Here is an 8,166-nt window from a genome sequence, read left to right as displayed (position 1 = left end):
ATTTTGTACAGATGACTTAAGAAACATAAGGAAGTACCATTGTATGGCTTTGACATGTCTCCAGTAAAGATAGTTCCTCACACGATGGTTACCTTACATAAGTAGAAATTTTATTGTTTATTGTTTCAGTGAGACAAACTAAAAAAAACTAAAACTGACAACAAACTAAAACTGAAGAAGATAAATCACAAACCCACATTGTTCCATTCCTTGTGGGTAATGCTCTCAACTTGTTTTTGTTTTGTGTCATTGTTTTAATGGTCCCATATCTAATCCTTCATCAATTGTTAATGAAATTGACAATTATTGCTCTCAGCTTGATTTTGCTGCAGTTGTAATGCTCTCCTATCCAGTCTTCCATGGAAGGATTGTTTTTCTGTTGCTCAACAGTCTGATAAAATGAGTAGACCTTGAACTATGAGTAAATGAATCAGGTTATCTGTCAGCTGGTTCTAGTTCAACTTTTCAGGACTTGTTTTTTGTTAAGTCACACAGTTCTTACCATGCWTACCAAATATTTTTTTCTAATACCTTGTAATTAGTTATTTCAGGGAGTGAGTTGTGAGTGAAAGAAAATGTGGCTGTTTAGCACTTCCCGCTGACTTCAATTCCCAACACAAGAGATGGAGGGGACACTCGGTCAACCATAATTTGTTGCTTGGGACCCTGTGTAGAATTTTATTTTGGCGGTGTCCTCAGTTCCGATCTTCACCCTCTCACTTCTCACAACTCTTTCTGTTCATGTTTTATTATCACGTGTCGCTGAACACACTGGTAATAATGTTTGTGCCCATGTCTGTAATGGCAGAATAATAATAAACATGAATTAATGAACAATATAYTGCTCACATAAAAGTGCATTCATACAAATCTAGAGGGGAAAATGATCAATAAAAAATGATTTTCTACTTTTTGTTCACAGTGTTTTTATTGGACCTGTTAGTTTATCAGATCACTGATGTGGTTTGCCCCAAAGAAGAAAAGATTAAAATAAAGTTAATTTTTAACAGTTTCTCTCTGTTTACAGTGTATCAAGTAAACTACTGTAGTAACTGAGCTACTTATTAACATCACTGACAAGAAAAGAAAGTGATTGTCACTGTTGAAGTTAGACCCAAGAATGTAGACTGACCCAAGGAGCTCAAAACAAATAAAACTTTTGTTCCTAAGTTGTGCATATGAGGKATTTAGTAGAACTTATGGCATTCACCAATTTTGTTGTATTGTTAGATTTTTTTTCAGATATGAACAAAATTCACGGGTAGCAAGAGCGATMCAGTCCCTGTATARCCAAAGCAGGAGCTGTGTTTGCATTCTTGGCACTAAGTCAAGCTTGTTCTCAGTATGTGTTGGACTCCTCTGAAGGTCTTCGGAGCAAGACCTTCAGTGTGCACTGAGGTGGTTTGCAGCCGAGTGTGACGCAGCTGTGATGAAAGTCTGTTCCTCYAAGTCTGAGGTCATGGTTCTCCGGAAAARGGTGGAATGCCCCCTCCGGGTCGGGGGAGAGTCTCTGCCTCAAGTGGAGGAGTATACGTCTCTGGGTGTCTTGTTCACGAGTGATGTAGGATGGGCCGGGAGATGGATCRACGGATTGGGGCCTCGTCCTTGGTAATGAGGGCATTGCTTCGGTCAGTTGTGGTGAAGAAAAAGCTGTGTCAAAAAGCAAAGCTGTCTTTGTTCCAACCCTCACCTATGGTCATGAGGYGTGGCTTATGATCGAAAGAACAAGATCCTGAATACAAGCAGAAGAAATGAGCTTTTTTCGTAGGGTGGCCAGGCTCAGCCTTAGAAACAGGGTGAGGAGCTCTGTCATCCAGGAGGAGCTCAGAGCCACAGCACCTCCACATTGAAAGGAGTCAGTTGAGGTGGTTAGGGCATCTGATTAGGATGCCTCCTGGATGGATGCTTCCCTTTTAGAGGTGGTCCGGGCACATCCCACTTGTAGGAGGGCCCCAGGGAAGACCCAAGACTCGCTGGCAGGATTATGTATCCTCTCTGGCTTGGGAATGCCTTGGAGTCCTCCAGGACGAGCAGGAAAGTATCACTAGGGAGAGGGATGTCTGGGTTTCTCTTCTCTCCTGGACCTGTTGCCTCCGTGACCTGATTACATATAGGCGTAAGAATATGGAGAAGGACTAAGATGTGAATTGAGTTTATGTTAGGTTTAGGTTCAGGTATGTACCTGTGTGGTTAAGTTTAGGGTAAGGGGGTCAGGATTAAGCTATAAAAATGAATAGAAGTCAATGCAATGTCCCCATAAAGATAGCTGTACTACACTGTGCATGCATGTGTGTATGTGTTTGTGTTTCTGTGTGTGTAGATGGAGGACTATTTTATTATTTTCACTTCCTTGCCCCACCCATCACATTGATTCGGATGTTTCAGATCTCCACATTTGGAGTCGCAGAACAAGAGAATAAAAGCAGCAATGGTAAGACATTTAAAATCTACTTTTCAAATATTTGCTTTATTCTGGTGCAAGCTGTTAATAAAAAGAACAAATGTTTTTAGGGATGGTTATCAGTTCACATTGAAATGTTTATTTATCTTCATAGCCTCAAAAAACAGACGCTGCAGTTTTGTTTTTAAGTTATAAAATATATTTTTAATAAATGCTTTCCATGTTTCAACAGGTAAAACTGTGTTAAACCACATATATTTGAAACTTACTTTAAAAGGATTTATGTGGTTTGAGTGAAATGGCATTTATTAGTCTAAGATGTAGTTAGATAATAAATAGAAAATGTGTTTCTCTCAGTGACATCATTACGTTTAATTTCTGTTTTTGCATAATTCTGTGTCAGATCATGCAGATTTACAAGTGTGTGTTTCTGTTCATCTTCATCATGGGTAAGTCCTTTTCATTCAATGTAATAAATCACAGAAAATATAAAGATTTTTTAAGAAGTATTTAGACTTCATATAAAGTGTGATTATAACAGAAAATGAACATAGTAAGAACCTACATTTCTTACTTTGAGATTCAGAAGGATGCACACAGAGTTACCAGGCTGATATGAGTCCCATCCATCCATCCATTCATGCATCCATCCATCCATCCATCCATCCATCCATCCATCCATCCATCCAGCCAAAGGCGTAATCACCATCCTAAAAGTGGAGGGACACATTTTTAAAGGTCTTATATTTCCTGCTTCGGTTGAAATAAGTGGGGGGGACATGTCCCACCCTGTATCTATAGCAGTTACGCCCATGCATCCAGCCATCTTTATATTCATCCATCGTCTTCAGTAGTTTGTACAAGAATCATAACAAATACTGCATTTAGGTTAATTCCATAACAGATTTCACAGAACCAGCAGGCTTTTTCTACTGTGGTAAGAGCTTGTTGTGAACCACAATGATTTGCTGGTTTGTGCTGTTTATTATGTATGACAATAACATCCTAATGTTTGATTGCAGGTTCAGGCTCAACTAAAAAACAAGGGGATTTTGGCTTGTTTTTCCCCTGCATGGTGAACAGCAGTGTCAGGTTCAAACAATCATGATGTTCAGTAATGAAGAGATTATTTAAAAAATCAAGTTATTGATGTATGTCTTGTTAAACTCACTCTTGGTAGGYTGAACTGCGAGTATGCAAAATGCGAGGACAACACAAAAACCACATGTCAGCTGTACGTGAATAAGGAATCCCCAGAGAATCTCCTCGTTAACACCTGTACCCATTTAATCGACACTGCTCATTTGCAAAATAATGTGACCAACTACACCTGCATCCTGATGAGGAAGAATAGGAGGGAAGTAAAGAACATCACCCTCTTCTATGAGACTCGAAAGTTCAGCAAGACCCCCTCAAAGAAAGGTCCAGAGCACACACGCACACAAACATACAAGTTTGTTCTTCTATCTTCTTACACTGACCCTTTACCCTAAAACTAACCACCCCCAGAAACTGGCCCTAAATCTAGCCTGAACTCAATTCACACATTGGTCCTAAACGTAAACCCCCAGCCAAAATCAACATTTGTACCTGTGGGGAACAGACTTTGGTCTCCACCACGAGGCAATGTTTTTCTGGAAAATTGTCACCACGATGTAGCAAAAATGTGTCTACACACACACATTCTTGTAAAGTTCAGTCTTGTTTTTGCGGGCGGCTGAGGTGTAGTGGTAGAGCAGCCGACTTGGGACCAGATAGTCCCAGTTTTTAACTTTCCGCCATCCCCACATGTCGTGGTGTACTTGAGCAAGACACCTAACCCCCAACTGCTCCCTGGATGCTCACATAGCTGCCAGCTGCTCCACTTGGGTGTTTCTCGTGTGTGATGGGTCAAATGAAGAGCACAGATTTCATCCTTGCATGGGAACATGCATTGATAACAAATAAAGCACCTTTACCTTACCTTTTAATTTTTGTGTTTTTGGTATCATAATAAAATCTGTTTTTACCAGGTGAACAAACCTAAGCAGAATCCATCCTGTGGGTTAGGGTACATTGGGTTAGGGTACATCAATGAAGGACAGACAGTCTCCCCTGTCATTTGTGATGGATTTTAAAACAATCTCCGTTATACTGCTGCTTCCATTTTTTTTTAGAAATTTCTTTTACAGATATTTATTTCTGCTCAACAGTCTTGAGGACCCACCACAATATTTTAAGCAGAGGGAGGTTTTGGACTTAGACTGGACCATTGCAACACTCTGCATTCTACTTAGATGTTCTGTTAGATCAGCTGCTGTGGTTGGGATCATTATTCTGTTGCATCATGACCCAGTTTTGTCAAAACAGCTTCTCTCTCAGCTTTACATTTCATCAATTTTCTCTTCAGTAGAGGTAGGCAATATTGGCAATAAATTAATCACAATTAATTGTGCTATTTAGTTGATAATGATTATAATAACGACTAATCTCCTGGAGTCCCTGCTGCATGTTCTAGTCACATGGCATGATTGAAATTACTCTAGTAGGAAAGAAATGCTCTAATACTCTGTACCAATCTGTGCCAAACATTTGGCTTTTATAGTTAGGGTTTAATTTGATGAGTTTGGTCAGTTGGTCAGTTTTAGTGTCTTTGAGTCAAAACAATGAGGCTATTTTCTTTAACATGGAACAGGAAGCTGATTGAGCCGAGCTGCAGTCAGATGAAGCAAGCTGCCGTCAGAACCTTTGCAGACAGAGGAGGGAAGCTCAGAGGAAACAATGGCAGGAGAAAACTGTCTGAGACAGTGTTGATATATTTGATTTGTGTCCTCAAGTTGTGAAAATGTTGACTGCATTTAATGCTGTTTTTGTTGGAAGTGCATGACTAGTTTTAGTCCACTATTTATAAGGGTGCTGTGCCGCTTGTTCAGTGTTGATGTAGTTGTAGCAGAAGTAGAGAAGAAGAGCAGTCATTCTAACAATGTTAGATGTTCAGTCCTGTTGTTCTGTTAAATTAAAAATGGAGATGAAAARAAAAGATATCTGACCCCATCCAACATTATTCCGTTGAGTTCATTGCTGCTGATGCTGCCCTGCTCACCAGTGAGGACGTTGACGAGGAAGTATTTGATCCGTCCGTCCGTTTTCTGCCGCTTATCCGMGATACTTAAACTCCTCCACTTGGGGCAGGACCTCCTCCTCGACCCGGAGGCAGTAAGCTACTGGTTTCCGGCTCAAGACCATGGTCTAGGATTTGGAGGCACTGATCCTCATCTTGGCCGCCTCACACTCAGCTGCGAACAGCTCTAGTGAGAGCTGAAGATCATGATCAGATGAAGCCAATAGGACCACATCATCTGCAAAAAGCAGAGATGTGAGGAGTAAAGGGAGCCATCTTTTTGAAGAAAAACCGTACACCGTTAAACAGAGGTGGAGGCCTTCGTGTCCAGTTGTCTTCCGCCTGCAATGCTGTAATTGCAAGTATGACTCAGCCCCCTGTAAGCAGAAGGTGTGAATCAAGGCCCCAATGATACCAACATGAGGGAAAGAGAGACAAAAACAAGGAGACGTTGAACCCCTGCTTGCATTCACTACATACACATAACACGACACGGGTCAGGTGATGGGGCACATGACCCTCTATGAACAACAGAGCAAATCAAGCCTATTGTTAGTCAATGGCCCTCTTTTTCATGTGACTAACTTGTTTGTCCACCATGTGGAGGCAGTGCTTATAAGGCTGAGTTCACCTGAAACTCATCAGACTGAAGAAGTCTCTTGGAGGAGAGATGAAATGTTTCACTAAAGAAGAACCAATCCAGAGGACCTACTTATTTTTTCTTTTTGATTTTTTCTACCTGGATTACTGGGATGCATCAGGACACTGAAGCCAATAGGACCACATCATCTGCAAAAAGCAGAGATGTGAGGAGTAAAGGGAGCCATCTTTTTGAAGAAATCGGAAGTTTACTTCCTCTACATCAAATGTAGAGGAAGTAAACTTCCTCTACATTTGATGTTAATTTTAACTGCAACAACCCCTACTCCACTGGTGGACAGGGACACGTGGACAGGGACCCTGGTAGACAGGGACACACGTAGACAGGGACACTGGTKCACAGGGACWCATGTAGASAGGGACACTGGTAAACAGGGAAACTGGTGGACAATGGTACATGTAATTATAYTGTTATTWTTATACTGWTCCCTTCTGATGTTATTATCYTTATAATTCATTGACTTTTCTGTAAGAGATGTTGTATCGAGGTGATCTACAGTAAATAATGTTGACTCTTCTTCATATCTGTCTGTCTTCACAGAGAAAATACAGACCTGTAGCACCACAGGCCTGCAGCTGCATCAGACTCCAACACTCCTGTGGTCTGCAGTGGTTCTGTCTCTGTGGGGACTCCTACATCCTGACAGTCAGCTGGCCTGAAGACTCAGCTGTGGAAGATTTGTCAAACAGAAATACATTCATTTATATTGAATTTAGTTTTGTTTTTAGTTCATTTGTGTTCCCATACAACAGTTCCTATTGGATAATATTTCTTCCAAATATTGTATTTATCTGAGCATGACATGTCTATGACTTCCTTATATGTTATTAGATTTCTTATATTTACATATTAAAGGTTTAAACAATAGAATTGTCTTTTGTGGCAGATTATTAAATTTTRGAGCAGGTCACAGGTTCAACACAGTACAAAGAGTCTGGATTGACTGAAACTATAGTTAGAGGTCARAGTTCATAAAAGGATGGGTCCCTTCATTCTACACCAATAATAATTTATTCAAATATTGAATAAAAAAAAGTAGTGTCAAATACATGGTAATAACCCTCTGAACTAAAGGCCTAGAATGTCATAAAAGAATTTACATCACTCGCTGTGATTCGTGAGTTTTTATTCAAGATGGCCACCACAGTTTCATCACATGAGGTGTATGAATGCTTGGAGCATGTGGTGAGAATTAGTGAAATTTTAGGTCATTAAAATCAAATAAGTTCTAGCCAGTGGTGTCACTAGGTCTATTTCAGGATGTTTGAAGTCTTCCTCCTTTCTCTCTCTCTCTTTATTTTTTTGCAAAAAAATACCTACAAATTCAACATAATGTCACCACAGTATGAATTTAAAGATATAATCATATAACCAGTCATTATTAACTATTATTAATTAATTGTCATATGATCATAAATCTGGAGTGTAATGTAAAGCWGTGGTTTTCAAACTTCTTTACTTCCAGACCACAAAATAACAGAGAAACTTGTGACCCCAGATATTCCTGGTTTACATTTGCAAACTTTGCTACTAACTCTGGTAAACATTAGCAGAACAATGGCTAATACCTAATAACTATAGTACTACTTTTATTTGTTTGTTATTAATCTATTTATTTTTTATTTTGCAATAATTATGATGAAAATAGTCTGTTAACAAAATATTGGCATTTAAATTTATGTCTGGAAATTTTTTGTGGACACTCACTTGATGTTTCATGACCCACAGAAGKGTCCTGACCCCAACTTTGGGAAGTAGAGAGCAGATTTTGTAAGGAAGTGCAACAATGTTTTAAGAATCTCCTGTTGCTCCTTTCTTGTGTCAGTCATGCTTGAACAGACTGACCAAAATAGATTATTTGAGGCTCCCATTGGTTAAGTTGGATAAGTCCTCCCTACTCCATGGCTTCCAGGATGATGAGAGCTGCTGGCAACGTGTGGAGGCACCAGTTATTATTTGATGATTCATTTAAACTCATATTGATATTTTGGTGACATTATATTG

The sequence above is a fragment of the Austrofundulus limnaeus genome, unplaced genomic scaffold (assembly GCF_001266775.1).
Source record: "Austrofundulus limnaeus strain Quisiro unplaced genomic scaffold, Austrofundulus_limnaeus-1.0 Scaffold605, whole genome shotgun sequence".
NCBI classification, from domain to species: domain Eukaryota; kingdom Metazoa; phylum Chordata; class Actinopteri; order Cyprinodontiformes; family Rivulidae; genus Austrofundulus; species Austrofundulus limnaeus.
The sequence above is the reverse complement of the archived record's forward strand: the minus strand, read 5'-3'. Positions refer to the sequence as shown.